Below are 17,771 nucleotides of genomic sequence, written 5' to 3'. Positions count from 1 at the left end.
CCCCCCCCCCCCCCCCAGAAGGCCCCTATGGGCCGCACGTCAGAGGCCACAAACCCTATTAAAGAAAATCAATGAAGTGAGGGCCCGATGCCAGGCCAGCAGAGTGCTCTCATGGTAGCTCCCAGACTAATGATTAACGATTGTCATCCTCCTTTGTATTTTTGCGTTTTGTACCACTCTATTCCCTGGCTTCAGCACACGGAGTGTTTTAGCTTCTGCTTATTTAAAGATAAAAGCAGGGGTCCAGCCTGTGAATAATTAATCAGTATTTACTGAGTACTTCTCATGGGCTGGTTTCAGTCACTGGGGTTACCCCAATAAACACACCAGGTAGAAATCTGGTGGGCACTGAGTTTACATTCTGTTAGGGGAGACAGGCAAGAATAAGATAATATAATGCAGAGTGAGTTATATATATAGTGATAAGGGCTGAGAAAATATAGAAGGGGCTGAGCTAATAATGGGAGGGGTCTTGCCATTTCATCAAGGTAAAACCAGATGTGCCTGACAGTCACTTGTCACCTCTCGGACACACACACTTGCCCCCTTTCTCTTCTGCTCTGTACGATGGGTCAGGGAGTCAGAAACAAGTCTCGGGCTCCCGTGCCAGCTGGCCTCCTGTTAGGATGTGTGAATGGGAGGAGGAAGCAGGTCTGGAGAGACAAGGGAAGGTCTCGTGCATGCCTCCAGCAGCTGAATGAAGCTTAAGGGTCAGGTGATTCCGCCCTGGGAGTGGGCAGTGCTTTTTTGGCTATTCCCACTTGAGTCAGAGCTGCTGGACAAGAACACAGCAGCGGATACAGGCTTGTGGGCTCCAGCCCAGCTTGTTAGTGATGCTCACCTCTGTGTGACACGCGTTCTTCCTTTTGGCTTTCCCGGGCTCGATCCTTCATCCTTGCACTTTTTCAGTTCTTACATTATCTTTTTTAAAATAATTTTTTAAATTTATTGTTTTATTTTATTTTATTTTTTTAATATATATTTTTTTATTTCTAGGAGAGAGAGAGAGACAGCGTGAGCAGGGGAGGGTCAGAGAGAGAGGGAGTCACAGACTGAAACAGGCTCCAGGCTCTGAGCTGGCAGTCAGCACAGAGCCCGATGCGGGGCTCAAACCCACGAACCGCGAGATCGTGACCTAAGCGAAAGTCGGACGCTCAACCGACTAAGCCACCCAGGCACCCCTATTGTTTTGTTTTAGAGAGAGAGCGAGTTGGGGAGAGGAACAGAGGGAGAGAGAACGAGAATCATAAGCAGGCTCTATGCTCAGGGTAGAGCCTGATGCGGGGCTTGATCTCATGACACTGGGATTATGACTGAGCAGAAATCATGAGTCAGATACTCAAATCATGATACTCAGATACTCAGACTGAGCCACCCAGGCGCCCCAGGTCTCACATTATCTTTACAACAATTTGCCTATGTTGAATTTCTGTATTTAAGCTACCTAGAGTGGTTTCTGTTTTCCTGGATGGATTATGATGCATACAAAAAGAGGTACTGAGTCTAGGCCTAAAGGAGGTGAGGAGCAAGCCATGGGGATAACTGAGGAGAGATCATTCCAGGTAGAGGGAAGAGCAAGTGCAAAGGCCCTGAGGCGGGATCCTGCTTAGCAGGTTTGAGTACAGCAGGGAGGTTAGAATGACTCGTGGAGTGAATGTTGGAGGAGAGTCATGGAGATGAGGTCATAAGGATAACGAGGACCAGATCCAGTAGGGCCTTTAAGAATTTTGGCTTTTATCTCAAATAAGATGGGAAGCCACTGGGAGATTTGTTGTAGATGGTTGATGTGATCTAACATGACTTCAAAGAATCACGCTGGCTGCCACTGCAGGTGGATGGGTGGGATGCAGGTTTGGGAAACAAATTTCGGGTCTGGTGAATAATCTGTGCTGGAGGTCATGGTGGCTTGGATGAGGGTGGTAGCAACAGACACAAGGAGCAGTGGTGTGTTCTAGATATAGGTTATTTTGGAAGTCAAGTCCAAGTATCTCCTTTCAGATTGTGTAAGTGCTATTAAAAGAAAAAGGAAAGGGGGACTCCAAGAGTTTTGGTTTGAGCAAACTGAAACGGTGGAAGAGTGAGGGAGATGAAAAACAGTATAAGACAGTCACATTTGGAAGTAGTATTAGAACTCAGTTTGGGGCATGTTAAGCTTGAGATGCTCCTTTGGCATCCAGGTGGAAATATCCAATAGTTGTATTCGTAAGTCTGGGGTTCTGGGGAGCAGTCTTGACTGGAGGTAGACATTTGGGAGTTATTAACATATAGGTATCATTTAAATCCCTAAGTCTGGTTGAGGTCACTAGGGGAAAGAGCGTACATAGAAAAGAGAACAGGTGTGTTGAGTGAGCCCTGGAGTAACTCAGTACACAGAGTTTGGAGAGATGAGACAGCTAATAGGATGGAGAAGGAGCATTCAGAAATGCGCTAGGAGCCAAGTGAAGGTGAAGTTCCTTCCACAGTGGTCTAGTAGGCTAAAAACTATAAAGATTTGGCTCTGATCATCAGAAAGCAGGAAGCCAATATTAATATTATCCAGGAGGGGACTACTTAGGAGCTGAAGGGCCCCAGAATCTCTAAGCCTAGACTGGGGTCTATCTAAGCAGTACTATTTGGCAGCTGGCTAACTTCAGATGACTTCAGATGACTGTGGGGCATGCCACGTAATTTGAATATGAATATCTCTTGAATAGTGGCCAAAGAAAGAATTGTCCTAGTGACCTTTAAGTGACAGTATTGTGTGAGGTTGTTAATATAAAAGGAGAAAGCTCAGAAGTTAGTCTGGCCCCCTTAGTTGAGGTCATTGTCAGCCAGCTGTTGAGTTGAAAGAACAGTAGGGTCCAGAGACAATATTTTGGGTTTGTGTCCTGTAATTTAGTAATTGTGTGATTTGGGGGTAGGTTAATAATTCTGTGCCTCCGTTAGCACTTGAAAATATGGAGGTGATAATGCTACCTTTGTAGGTTTATTGAGCAGGGGAAACGAGTGTGTGTGTGTGTGTGTGTGTGTGTGTGTGTGTGTGTGTGAAATTACAAAGACCTGCAGTGCCAGCTGTCATTATATCTGACGAGCTAAAATGGAGTCATGTAGCACTCCTAACTATGAGCAAGTTTGAAAATTCTTTGAGGCACAGTAATTTGAGGAACCAGCAGTGATGAAGTGAACAAGAAATCTGAATGTTTGGTCTTCATGATTTTTGTCTGGGTTTTACTGTTAATCATTGAATAATGCAAAGGTATGTGGAGAACTCATTTGGGAGTTAAAGGGACACTTTCAAATCATTACATGAATCGTTCAAGTCAGAGTTAAACATATTCTGAATTTCTAAGAAATGGACTAGGATAATCTAAGTACAATTCAGTAAAATTTATAACTCATTTGCATGCTTTTATTTCTTAATTTCAAAGGGTCAGCCCTACTTTTACAAAGCATATCTACAAAGATAAAGCCCTAGAATGGAGATCATAAATCCTCCATTTCATAGTGGGGAAACAAAAGATTAGATGATGAATTCATGGATCAAGGTATAAATCTGAAATCCAGATTAATTAATTTGGGGACTAAAAATGCAAACCAGAGCAAAATATATGAATGTGTGACTTCTTTCATGTTAGAGTCTTTAACCATAACATCTAGTACTAATTTTACAAAATTGTATACAGATTGTCAGAGAGCTTCTGTCCTATATATTTCTTGTTGGACTAAGATTTGGTAAACAGATGATTTTTATTTTTCAGATGAAAAATGATATTTTTTTAATCAGCTAGCCATGATGTAAATAGGGGATTTGATTTACCCTCTTGCTTTCAACAAGAAAACCAGACAAAATATTAGGAACTACAGTTTTTCAGACAATGGATAATAGGCAGAGGGTAGAGCAGGCTTGTAATTACTTAGAGTAAATAAATGAGTCCCATGGTAGCCTCAGCTCACCATAAATAGTTTCCAAGGCAGACTGCAGTGATGTGCAATTGAAATATAGATCAGCATAAATCGTGTCCCAGGACATTTAAAATCATTGAAATCATGCCTATGTGATTTTGAGCACATAAGAATCAAACTAAAAATCAACAGCAGAATGATATGTGGAAAATTACTTTGGAATTTAAACAATATAATTCTAAATCTCCAAGTCTTTGACTCAAAGATCAAAGAACCAATCAAGAGGGAAATTCTAAAATATTTTCATCTGAAAGATGACAAAAGCACACCTTATCTAAATTTGTGGGGTGCAGCTAAATCAGAACTTAGGGAGGGTTTATACATTGTTTGCTTATATCAGAGACACAGGAAGATCTGTTATCAATGATTTCAGAATCTTAGGGAAGTAAAGCTATGATAAACAGGAGGAAGAGGAAAATGAAGATAAGAGCATAAATCAGTTAAGTGGAATATTATAATGAAGATCAGTTAAACTTAAAGCTAATACTTTAAAAAGATCAACAAAATCAATAAAATCTCTAACCAAATTGGTTAGGAACAAGAGAGAAGACAAATTTATCAATGTTAGGAATGGATGAGGAGACAGCTCTACAGAGCCTACAGAAAGAAAGAGGATAGTAATAGTAAACAGTGAACAACTTTATGTCAGTAAACTTGGTAACTTAGATGAAATGGGCAGATACTTTGAAGATTCAGTCTTTCCAAGCTCACTCAAGAAGAAACAGATAACCTGAGTAATTCAATATCCATTAAAGGAATTAAATTTAAAATTAAAAATCTTACAAGACAAAATCTTACAAGACAACTTCAAACCTAGGTGGCTTCAGTATTGAATTTTGACAAATATTTAAGGGACAGAAGAAAAGGCACTCATAGGTTGGAACACTTTTCAGCTTTTTAAAGAGGTCATCACTTGCTCATTTACCAAAACCAGAGAAGACATTCCAAACTATAAAGCTATAGATTAATATTTCTCACAAACATAGGCACAAAAATCCTTAATAACATTTTAGCTCTTGAATCTGTAGTTTGTAGAAACGATAATAGAGCATATCTAAGTGGGTTTTGTCCCCTAACTGCAAGATTGAATGGGATTTCTAAGGTTTAACACTTGAATATCAGTCAGTGTAAATCAATGTATTAACTGACTAAATTTTTTTAAAAAAACTACCTCAATAGATGTAGAAGAATCATTTGATAAAGTTTAACAAATGTTCATGGCAAAAACTTGGAGTAAGACGTATTGCTATAACCCGACAAAAGGCAACTTAAAAAAATCTAAATATAACATGATACTTAATGGCAAAAGGCTGAATGATTTCCCCACAGGGATGTTTACTCTTTTCAGTTTTAATGCTTTTAGTTACCATTGTACTAGCCACTGTACATATATATATATATGTATAATATATATATATATGTATAATAATAGATAAATACTATATTATAATAGGAGTAATATAATAACAAATGACATACAGATTAGAAAGGAAGAATTTCAGTTGTTTTTTTTTTTTCTTATTTTTCTTTTTTGCAAACAAGATTATCTATATGGAACATCCTAATTAAAATTTTAAAAAGAACTATTGGGGCGCCTGGGTGGCTTAGTCGGTTAAGCGTCCGACTTTCGCTTAGGTCATGATCTCGCGGTTCGTGGGTTCGAGCCCCGCGTCGGGCTCTGTGCTGACTGCCAGCTCAGAGCCTGGAGCCTGTTTCAGTCTGTGAGTCCCTCTCTCTCTGACCCTCCCCTGCTCACGCTGTCTCTCTCTCTCTCCTAGAAATAAATAAAACATTAAAAAAAATTAAAAAAATAAATAAAAAGAACTATTAACACAAATAAGCGAGCTCATGATTTTAAGATATATAGTGATTCTAAAAAATTTCAATTACATTGTGATTTACTATCAACTAATAATTAGAAATTGAAATGAAATTTTACCATGTTTAGTACCATCTTAAATATGAAATAAGGATCCATTTAACTAAATATGGGCAGGAGGGAAAATTGAAAGCTACAAAACATTAATGAGAAATTAAAAAGACCTAAACAAATGGAGATAAATATTCATCACTCAAAAATTCAGTGTTGTTGAGATATCAATCAGCTATGCCACATGCATTGCAATCTATTGGTTCATGTAAATTGAATCGAAATCTTAATTGTGTTTTTATTCTGTAAATCAAAAAACTGGTTTAAACCTTCGATGGAAACACAAAGAATTTAGAAAAGCTGAAACAGTTCTGAGAAAAAAATAGCAATGTTGGAAAGCTGACAGTACCTAAATTCAAGACACTGTGGTGTTTGCAGAAGGATACACATGTACATCAATGTAACACAGAGCAGAGACCAGAAACAGACATACATATATATTGTCAATTAATTTTCAACAAAGTAGCCATGGTAATTAATTTAATGAGGAAATGATAGTCATTTCAACAGATGTTGCTGGAAAAAAAATTAGGTATCTCATATGCAAAGATTAGTTGAAATGGATCATTGACCTAAAATTTAGAGCTATAATCATAAATTTCTAGAAGGAAACTTATGAAAAAAATGTCTGAGGGATGCCTGCATGGCTTAGTTGATAGAGTGTCCCACTCTTGATTTAGGCTCCGGTCGTGATCTCAGGGTCCTGAGATTGAGGCCCTCATTGGGCTCCATGCTGAAGGTGGAGCCTGGTTAAGATTCTCTTTTTTTCTTTCTCTCTCTCTCTCTCTCTCTCTCTCCCCCCGACACACACACCATCAGCCCCTTCTTCTCTTGCACATGCATGTGCATACCCATTCTCTATGTCTCCCTAAAAATAAAAAAAAAATTCTAAGACCTTGGAATACACAAGGATTTATTAGGATAAAAAAAGACAAAAACATGTATGTTAAAAAAATAAATTAGACCACATCACATCAAATTTAAAAATATTTGCTCTTCAAAGATACCATTGAGAAGATGGTAAAGCAGGCCAGAGGTTATGCGGACATATTTACAAAACGTGATCTGGTAAAGGTCTTGTGTCCAGTACATGTAGGGAAACTTCCAATCTAATAAGAAAATAATCCAAATTTTAAAAAATGGCCTAGAGATTTAGACAATTTGAAAAATACAGCCATGATGTGGGACCTCTACACATGGCACAGAGCGACTGCAATTCAAAGACTGATAGTACCAAGCGTTGTCAAGGCAGTGATGGAGCCAGACCATTTATACTTTGCTATTGATGATACAAAGTGGGGCAGCCACTTTGGAAAAGAGAGTTTCTTCAAAAGTTCAACCTACACTTATCATAAATCCCAGCAAACCTGGTTTTAGGTATTTGCCCAAAGATAATGAAGAGCTGAATAATGTCTACAGAAAGATTTGGATGCAGAGTTTCATAACTGCTCCATTCTTACTAGCCACGACCCAGAAACAACTCGGAAGTCTATCCGTGGGAGAGGGCAAATTAGTTATGTGAAATAGATACTACTGGGCAATAAAAGGAAGCAAAATACTGATAGAGACAATGGATGAATCTCAGAAGTAGTATGCTAAGCTACAGATCCAAAAGCTACATATTGTGTATTCGCTCAGTATAACACATGCTATAGAAGATAAAACTAAAGTAACAGAATATTTACTAACGGTTGTCTGGGGACAAGGCAGGCAAAGAATTCACTGCAAGCGTTAAATGTAAAAACCTGTGAGCTGGTGCAAGTATTTTCTGTGGTGGCGACAGAGTTCATACATTTGTTGAAAGTCGTTGAGTTTGAATGAGTAAATTTATTGTGTCTCAATTAAACCTCAGTGAAGCTGATTAACAAAAAATAAGTTCCAACTTTAATGGAGAAGCACAGACTTGTCAAGAATGTAGAATCTAGGAATCCAATTGCTTCAGAAATAGCTTGAGTTTGTCAAAATGGTGCTTAGTACTGAGGCCAAGCATTATGTGAGAACTTTACAATGAGAAAGATAATTATGAAGAATATATTATGCAGCATTTAATAAAACATGTGTGTATGTATGTATCTATGCATCAGCAAAGCTGCTTAAAATCCAAACCAAGGTATTCAGGTCTTTAATGAAAAACTGACTACATAAACTGTTTGTTCATTCAGTAAAGTTTGTTTCACAAGAGCTATATTAAGAGATAGCCCTACAGTCCATGGGTCTGATGGATGTAGAAAGGTTCTTTTTCAAATACTATTTCACTCAATGCTAATCTTAGGAGGAAAATATTTTTGACTTGTGTGTGCTTTGAGAAGATGCCATCACGTCTGGAAATTGGTGATGTGCAGGTAACGTCTTAATTTAAAAGATAGAATGCTGCTTGGAATGAGCAGCTGGCACTTGTTGGGATGAGCACTGGGTGTTATAAGTAAACCAACTTGACAATAAACTATTTAAGGAAAAAAATGAATAAATAAAAAGAAAATAAATCTATAGAGAAGAAACGAGAGGCATACGTTTAGTGCTTTGGGTTGCAATGCAAGCACACAGCTCATTTTCCTTTTTAAGGCTGATTTTCTATTTGTGGTCATTTACTTTTTCTCACTTCTACAATGAGAAATGGGGTAGTATGAGGAGCCGCTAATATAAAGCAGCCCTGTGCAATAGAGTTTTCTGTGATGATAGAAATGCTTCTGTTCTGTGAGGGCAAATATGGTACCCATTAGCCACATGTTGAGAGCTGTTGAGGACTGAAATGCTAGTAGTGTAATTGAAGTGATGAGTTTTTAATTTTACTTAATTTAAATGTAAATTTACTTAATTAGTTAAAATTGAAATGTAAATAGTCATCTCTTGGTGGTGACTTCCATATTAGATAGTAAGGTTTGGGCCTTCGGCCTTTAGGACCCTATGATGACTGTGGTGTATGTAGGCTGTTGATCCTGTGTCTATTCAAAGACTCTTGTGTCTCCACATCCTATCTGAATCAGTTTTTGGAAAGTGTCAGGTTCATGATTTAAGAAAACTGGACCGAGAAGAGGAAACCTGTGTAGTTGTTCTACTTCTGCTGTTACCTACTTCTCTGATGTAATCTCTTGTCTTTCTATTTTGGTCTCAATTTCTTTAAGTGAAAAATGAGTGTATTGGACTATTATATCAGAGGCATTGCCACACAGATGATTTTATTACTTGTTAAACTAGGATGATAGGGGAGGCCAAGGGACACTTGGGACATTCTTTATCTCTTCAGGAAAATTCCTTTCTCTCTTAATCCTCAAACCATAATGCAATAAAGTTCTGTATTGCAAGAGCAAAATAGAAATTGAGATTTCTGTTGTCATTGTTGACATTGACAACATTTGTATGACAAATGTGTAGCAGAAAACATTAATATATTTTATGTGAAGAATGGTTTGACCTTTCATTTTCATACATTTCCACAATTAATTGATATATAAAAAGGTTAGATTCATATTCCACTAGATTTAGTGGGTTTTTTTTTTTTGATATCTGGAAGCAAATAATTCAGAGTTGAAATGTTAATATACATTTTGAGTCTTTAAGGCAGTGAAGTTTAGAAACTTACTCTGAAAGCTCACTCTTAAGCTTATACCATCAGTTAGACATATCTTGGCTGCAAGCAACAGAGGACTGACCAAATAGTGGCTCAAACTGTAAGGCTGCTTATTGTCTCCCAACAGGAAGTACAGAACTAGGCAGTCCAGGCTGGCTCAGAAGCTCAGTAGTGTCAAAGACCTGGGCTCCATCATTTGGCTCAATCTCAGGGAGTTGGCTTTTGCTTTTGTTTTTATGTTATGTTTTAAGTCAGATAGCAGGGGCGCCTGGGTGGGTCAATCAGTTAAGCATCTGACTTGATTTCAGCTCAGGTCATGGTCTCATGGTTCATGAAATCAAGCCTCACATCAGGCTCTGTGCAGACAGTGTGGGGCCTGCTTGGGATTCTCGCTCCCTCTCTCTCTGTTTCTCCTCTACTCCCTCCTGCATACTCTGTCTCTGTCTCAGTCTCTAAATAAATAAATAAATAATAAAACAAAAGGCAGCAATGGGATCCAGGTGGGATAGCCAACCTCTTTGCTCACGTGTTTCGTATCAGAAATCAAGAACAAAGGCAGGATCTCCCATGGAAACCTTGTACAGAATTGCTACATGTAAGTAGCCAGAGTTGTGTCACATGCCTGCCTCTAGGTACAAGGGGGACAGGAAGTGTCCTGCAACTGACAATGAAAAAAATCATAATTTAACCCCTGAGTCCACTAGGCCTGGTAACAGGGTGGGGTGAGGAAATCACCTTGGATGCAAATTTAAGAGGTAAAAAAATGTCAGTAATCAAGATTAGAAAAAAATGTGTGTGTGCAAACCTTGGTTTGCAAGCATAATTCGTTTCAGAAATATGCTTGTAATCCAAAGCACTTGTATATCAAAGCGAATTCCCCATAAAATGTAATGGAAACTCAGATGATTCGTTCTACAACCCAAAAATATTTATATAAAAATGATTATAGTACTGTAATATAATACAGAATAATAAAGAAAATACAAAATGTAGAGAAAAATAAACAAATCACCTGCACTTACCTTTGAAAATTTTCATGGCTGGCATGAGAGAGACAAGAGAGAGAAGGGTTATCGTGTAGGACAACTTTTACTATCACTAAGGGAATCACTGCTGTCTTTTGGCTCAATGGAATCTTTTTCTGCATGGGGGCCATCGTATACACTCCCATGGATGTTGACTGCAGTGGAGTATTAAAAATCTCTTGGCCGGGCACCTGGGTGGCTCAGTTGGTTAAGTGTCCAACTTCAGCTCAGGTCATGATCTCACAGCTCCTCGGGTCAGGCTCTGTGCTGACAGCTCAGAGCCTGGAGCTTGTTTCAAATTCTTTGTCTTTATCTTCTCTGCCCCTCCCTTGTTTGTGTTCTGTCTTTCTCTCAAACATAAATAATCATCAAAAAATTTTTTAAAAAATCCCTCTTGTCATACACTGTATTTAATGTAACTGGCAACAAGGCAGCAGAGGAAAGGGTCTCCATCTGCCGGCAGCCTGACCTAGAATGAAGTAAAGCCTTCCTAAGCTCACTCTTGCATGGATTGTCCAAAAGAGCTTGGAAGTGACAAAAATACACCAGTGCCAGTTGTGAGCACCTTCCAACGTTTTCTTTTTTTAAATTTTTAACATTTATTTATTACTGAGAAACAGAGAGAGACAGAGCATGAATAAGTGAGGGGCAGAGAGAAGAGGAGACACAGAATGTGAAGCAGGCTCCAGGGTCTGAGCTGTCAGCACAGAGCCCAATGTGGGGTTCGAATCCATGAACTGTGAGATCATGATCTGAGCCAAAGTCAGACGCTTAACTGACTGAGCCACCCAGGCGCCCCTCAATCTTCTTAACAATCACTGATTTCTGCCAAACACCGTGGCCTGAGACTGAGCATCCGAGGATAGGAGACAATTACCCACAATCCCACAGTGAGAGACAGAGAGAGAGAGAGAGAGAGAGAGAGCGAGCGCCAGTGGCTCAGTTGTGATCATGTGACATTTGGCATCACGTACTACTTATATTGCAAGGCATTGCTCGTTTATCAGGTTAAAATTATTAGAAATGTTTGCTTGTCTTGAGGAACACTCGCAGAACAAGTTACAATCCAAGGTTTTACTGTGTATATACATATATGTATCAATATATTTGTATAAATAAATATTAATGAAAAACTATCTATGGTGAACAAACTAGCCAGATTATAAGTTAAGGCCAGTTTAATATAGTTTCCCACCGAGCCCTATTGGAGCTCTGTTGTCTTAATTTAAATCGTGGATAGTTTGTTCATCAGGGATTTTTTTTTTTTTTGCATTTATTGAGACTGCTGAAAATTTTGCATTGAAATATTATATCACTGAGTGTGTTTTGCTGGCCTCTTACATTTCACGCTGTACCTGAGACTTTACTCATCTTTCCTGTCCCAGCCCTTGTTCTCTGACCACGTTGGGTTCCGATGACAAGGAAGAACTGGATGGTAGCCGATCTCGTCTGCACAGCTGTGTACTTGGTTCTAGTGTGTCTGCTCCATGAATATTCATAAATGTATGTTCTTATATATGCCTCATGGACTATGTCTCTCTTTTTATATTTTAAAACCCTGCTTGATAAACAGAGTGTATACTCTATCTTGTGCTTCACACAAGGGGTCTTTCCCATGTGAATGAGGAGGACTCATTACATTTTTGATTAAATAAGTAACTCGGCACTCTATTTTGTTTTTAATTTTTTATGCCTTTATTGTTGAGAGAGACAGGGAGGGAGGGAGAGAGAGAGAGAGAGAGAGCGCACAAGCGGAGAAGGGTCAGAGAGAGGGAAACACAGAATCAAAAGCAGGCTCCAAGCTCTGAGCTGTCAGCACAGATCCCAACACAGGACTCGAACCCATGGCCAGTGAGATCATGACCTGAGCCGAAGTCGGATGCTTAACCGACTGTGCCACCCAGGCGCCTCTCGGCACTCTATTGATAAGAAACAGAAAACTTACCCTGAGCAGATCGTGTCCAGCCAAATCTGAGATACCATGAGGAAGAGCAAACATTTCTCATTTTATTTTCTCACATTTTAAAAGAAATATTGTTGAATAGCTTGAGATGTAAAAATGAGAGGCTGAGAGAGTAGAAAGAACTATTGATTTTTCCTCATGTCTCTTGAAATGGACAATGGGAATTTGACTCATTGAGAATGACCAAGCAGAGGGCTTGGTCAGAGGGCTCATGTAATATTGTGGAGATGATCATTATGTACTATGAAACCTGGAACAAAAGAATTCATCCTTCCTTTAATTTTAATCTCTATCTTTGGTCTGATTAACTACTAGTTGATGTTGATAAGCTGTTTATTTGAAAGCTCTTAAGCCTTTTTTCCTAAGGGGCATGGTTAAAAATAAGCCAACTTTCACTGGGAAAGCTTTAAAATTCTATCAGGCTGTTCCTTGTGAATATGAGTAATTCTCCTACAGTGAAAATTTCTTATGAAAAAATTCATCTAGACCTGTGAAGCCTGACTGATATAGATATGTAGTAGCCTTCCATGCAAGGCTATAAAATAAGTTTGTATTAAGGGCCAGATGTATTATTCACACCATTTATAAGATATAAATTCTTCAATCTCAAAAGTGTCTGCGCAGAATTGTTCAATGTCTTGTCTGATTTAATTCAGCTTTTGAAAGCTCTTGAGAGCAGTGTTTGGAATTTAGGGGAGAAAAAGGGAAGAGCATATGGAAATAATAAATTTACATAGTTGGTTGTTAAAGATGCCTGTTATGACCAAATTTCATGTGCGCAGCGGTGATAGAAAAAGTGGGAAGGTTATAGTGAACTTGGCATGTGTTTATCATTACTGTTCTTATTTAAAACTTCCCCTTGTCCCTGAGCCAAACCTGAGCACCCAGTATTTTTATGCAACTTTTCTTTTTAAAGCAACCAATGAAATACTGTCTCTCCTAGCCATGTTCTGCCTCACCTCCTAACTACCTCTACATACCCCATATTTCCTGGCCACTTGAGATGCCTTTTGATTCTCTGTTATTTTTTGATTCAGTCATCCTGTTGCACGAATTAAAAATTGTTTTTGTTGCAACTGAGCAGTGACTTTTTGCAGGTCTATATCTCTTGGTCTCTTGGCTAGAACCACGTAACCCCTCTTGGCATGGGGCTGGGATACAGGGGTACGATAGTTGGGTGACATTCCGTCAGCAGTATGTTTTATACTCCTCAAATGCCCTGTGCCTCCCTACCTATGTGAAACTTCAGTTGATATTGCCAAGAATTTCACACTCCAAGTGAGAGAAGAATATCTCCCAAAGGACGTGTAATTCTATTATGCAGCAATAGCTCTTTCTATGACTTCAAGCCAAGCAAAAATATTTGCTAGTGCTGGAGCTACTCTCCAGCCAGTCCAACCATGTGACCTTCTAGAGCTTCTCTCATCCCAGCATCTGCTTCTGACCTTTTCCTGCTCTACCACGTAATCGTGACCTCCCTCTCCTACTATGGTAGGTGAGGGTAGCAGCCCAATTTTTAACTGCAGATTCGGCATGCAACCACATCTGCCTTACTGCTGTTTTTATCCTCTGTAGCACATGAATGGACCAGTGTGCGTGGATGGGACAGCAACAATTTTCAGAAGGGGTAAAACAGAAAAGATTGTATCAGGACTTTGCACTGATTTCCTGTGTGCTATATTTGTTCATGTGTAGATGAGCAGGACTTACGCCTTTCGTAGTCTGAGACCAAACTCCTTTGGACACATAACCACACAAAACGCTGCCTGAAGAACCTAATGTGATTATAAGACCTCATGAAAAATCCTGCTCTAGTGAAATGTTGTACTATAGAGTCCCTCAATCTTTCATTAGTGGGGTTTTGTAACCATATTAAAATAAATAGAAGTGCACAATAAAAAAATGAGATGCATTCACAAATACTGTGCCTAGATGGCCAGGCATCACTAAGAAAGCTGCCAAGACTCCCCAGTGGCCAGGTGAGGTGAGGAATGGTTTCTGGACAGCTCCTCATCTCTCCTGTAAGCATTTACAGATGGATTTGCCCATAAAAATTAAGCTTAGAGTTGGAGACGAAAGAGTTTCTGTTTCAACCTCAGCTCAAAACCACTGAGATTGCTCGCATTTGGTATTCTGCTAGCATGGAGGCTTAGTAACGAGATTAGGTTGTGTGTGGGCTGGACCCCAAAGTCATGGGGAACAACTTTGTGTTCAATTGGGTGTTTCTGTTCTTTCCTTTTTGGCCATAATTAATGGTTAAATGAAGTTTACCGTAGTAGCTTAAATTCTATTTTATAATGTCAGATGTTAAGTAGAAAGTAGGACTTAAAATTATATACCTCTTCCCTGTAGACTTAAAATGTTAATATTTATCAACACAAAAATGTTGGGATAGCATTCACACCAATTCTCTGTGTTCATTGGGGGTAGTATTCCTAGATACCGAGGAAGTGACATGAAAACATAAAAAAAGATCATTCTTATCAAAGACTTTCAGCAAAGCAGTGGGCTGAGTTGATGAGAGAAGTCCCTTGCCATCATATAATGGTGTTAGGCATACACAGCTTCCCTAAAAGCAAGAAAGGAAAAGTCCCAGGGGAATAGGTATCAAAAAGAGGAGCCAGGTCTGGAATCCAAGTTGAAATGCTTTAGGGCGTTTTCAGAACATGCTCCAGGATGTAGACGTGAGTGTTGGGAATCACTGGGCTGGGTGAGACAAAGCTCCACTTCCTGTATAAAGCTGGAAGCCCCAGTGAGCTGTCCTACTGTGGAATGAAGTCCAAAGGAAGTACGTAGCAGCTCCCTTGTGAGAGGGAAGAAGGATGGCCATTAGTGGAAACAGACTTTTGAAGGAGAAATTGGAACACCAAACCTCCTCTATGGGCTGTCATAAGGGATCTAAATAAGTACTGTTCTTCCAAGAGAGGAGCCCAAAACAAAGAAATTGGCAATGGACTCATACGCACCAAACCTTTAACTCCGAGAGGACCCTCTATGTTCTACTATCTTGCAGTGCCTCAGGCTTGCTGGGTCACAGGTTTCTGGCAGAAATAACTCTTGCTGAAGATGAGCTCAGAGTCAAAGATACCTACCAGTGAGATGATGGGTGACTCTGGGGGTCCGTAGACACACTCAGAGCCTAATTTAAGCCCCCAGACCCATATAATAGACCAATCCCCAGCAGACCTTAGTTTGTAATTTTTTTTAAAGTTGATTTATTTATTTTGAGAGAGAGAGAGGGAGAGAGAGAGGATGAGAGAGAATCCCAAGCAGGCTTTGCACTGTCAGAGCCCGACGTGAGGCTCGAACCCATGAAGCTATGAGATCATGACCTGAGCTGAAACCAAGAGTAAGATGATTAACTGGGGCCCCCAGATGCCCCACCCTCCCCCAGCAGATTTTAAGGCATATAGGAGATACCCGAATAGAACTGGTATGGCCAAAGCAAAAAGCCACAGGATAGATGAGACAGAGAATAGATGTCATGAAGAAGGGTATTATGAGTTAGAAAAAAAATTTCTGAAGGAATCTGTGTGAATGTAGTGCATAGAGAGAGGAATGGATTATTCATATTTGAGTTCAAATTGGAAATTCATTTAAGTGTTTATCTAGGATTAATAACATATAAGAAATAAATGGTTCAGCTCTACATCACAGAAAACAGAGGCGGTCGCAATGCTCTAATGTTGATAGTTTCCCCTCCTTTTTCTGTTAAAAGAGCCAGATATTTTTTTATTTTCAATGAGCCAAGTATACGATCCTGCATAGGCTTCTGTTTATATGGGGTGAGCTTTCTGTTTTGTTCCTTGTTATACCCAAAACATGGGCTTTGGAGATGTTGGTGGAGAGAATGTCTTCATATTTAATTCACTACTTTCAAAGAGCTTATGATCTCCAATAGGAATGAAGACAACAGAAACGAAGCATTTGAAAGATAAATTATAGATTGATAGAGAAAATTTTAAGATCAAGAGTGTTCGTCATTTGTACTTTTTCTCTCCATTGCCTTTTGGCTCTTAGAGTTCCAGTTTTCCTGCATGAATACTGTGGATAAAAATATCTGCCTTCAGGGCTTTTTCAAAGATTCAGGAATGTATATGTAAAATAACCACCTTGCTGCCTGGCTTAGTCCTCAGAATATTGTGTGCAGTCGATACATAGAGCGTCAATGGTGTTATCATTTTCATTGCAGTTTTATTATTTGTATCACCATCTGACATAACATTCCTCAGGAGCGTGTGCTAAAGCTGCATTTCTTTGGTAGCTGTGGTCTTGTTATAAAAACTTGGTATGGGGCATAATAAAAATTTGTTTGTTTGGAGGAATACTATTGAGCGAGTTCTTTATTGGGTCTCTATCACTTACTCTAGCCTCTCTTTATAGTCGCCTTTATTTTATTAATAGATATATTTTGAGAAAACACCTTTATTGATTTTTAGACTATTAAAATGTTGTCCCTTTTGAAACATATTCAGTCTGTCAAGTTTCTTGTTTTTAATTTTTTTTTTATGTTTTATTTATTTCTGAGAGAGAGAGACACACAGCATGAATGGGGAAAGGTCAGAGAGAGAGGGAGACACAGAATCTGAAACAGGCTCCAGGCTCTGAGCTAGCTGTCAGCACAGATCCTGACGTGGGGCTCAAACCCGCGAACCATGAGATCATGACCTGAGCCGAAGTCGGACACTTAACCGACTGAGCCACCCAGGCGCCTCAGTCTGTCAAGTTTCTTAAGATTTTGCCTGCTAGACTTCATCAGGGTTGCTACCCGAGTGAAACTGCCTTCCCAGTGGATAATACCCTATGCGTTTTCTCCAAATGTGTGTACCCATACTTGATGCTAACTTCTGATTAATGTCCAGTCTATAGGTGAGATATGATGACCCACAACAAAGCTGAATGATGGTCCATTTGGTGGCTTGTTCTTTGTACTGCCCGAAGGGCTCACAGGCCATTGCTGGAAGATGATGGCACAGTTGAAATTCCTGTTTATCTTGAATTTAAAAGCTAAATAAAAACAGTCTCTTTCTTTATTCTTCTATAAAATGAGAACCACAAAAATCCTAAAATCTATTATCATGGCCTTAGGAGAATCAACAGAATGTTGTCAATGGAGTAATTTTTAGATCATTACAATCTTGAATTCTGGATCATTCTGCCTCCCCTGCCCAATGGTTCTTATGAAATTGGGTGGCCATTTTGCTCTCAAAGGGTAAGTTTTTCCATGGTTTTCTTGTTTGTTTTTTTTCCCCTTGCCCTCAAGAAAATGGGTAAGTTATGCTAACGTCGATACCTCACTACTGAACACGCCAGTATGATGGGCCAAATACAGAGACTGAACAT

General features: G+C 39.2%; 1 protein-coding gene across 1 annotated transcript in view; it reads left to right on the top strand.

Moving 5' to 3' along the window:
• The window catches only part of SEMA5A (semaphorin 5A), a 310,846-nt gene that overhangs the window by 10,347 nt on the left and 282,728 nt on the right, over nucleotides 1-17,771 (top strand). The gene's annotated exons all lie outside the window — the stretch shown is intronic.

The sequence above is a fragment of the Hyaena hyaena genome, unplaced genomic scaffold, assembly GCF_003009895.1.
Source record: "Hyaena hyaena isolate Hyena2069 unplaced genomic scaffold, ASM300989v1 scaffold_526, whole genome shotgun sequence".
Lineage (NCBI taxonomy): Eukaryota > Metazoa > Chordata > Mammalia > Carnivora > Hyaenidae > Hyaena > Hyaena hyaena.
Note: the sequence above shows the minus strand (reverse complement) of the source record. Positions and strands in the feature narration are given on the sequence as shown.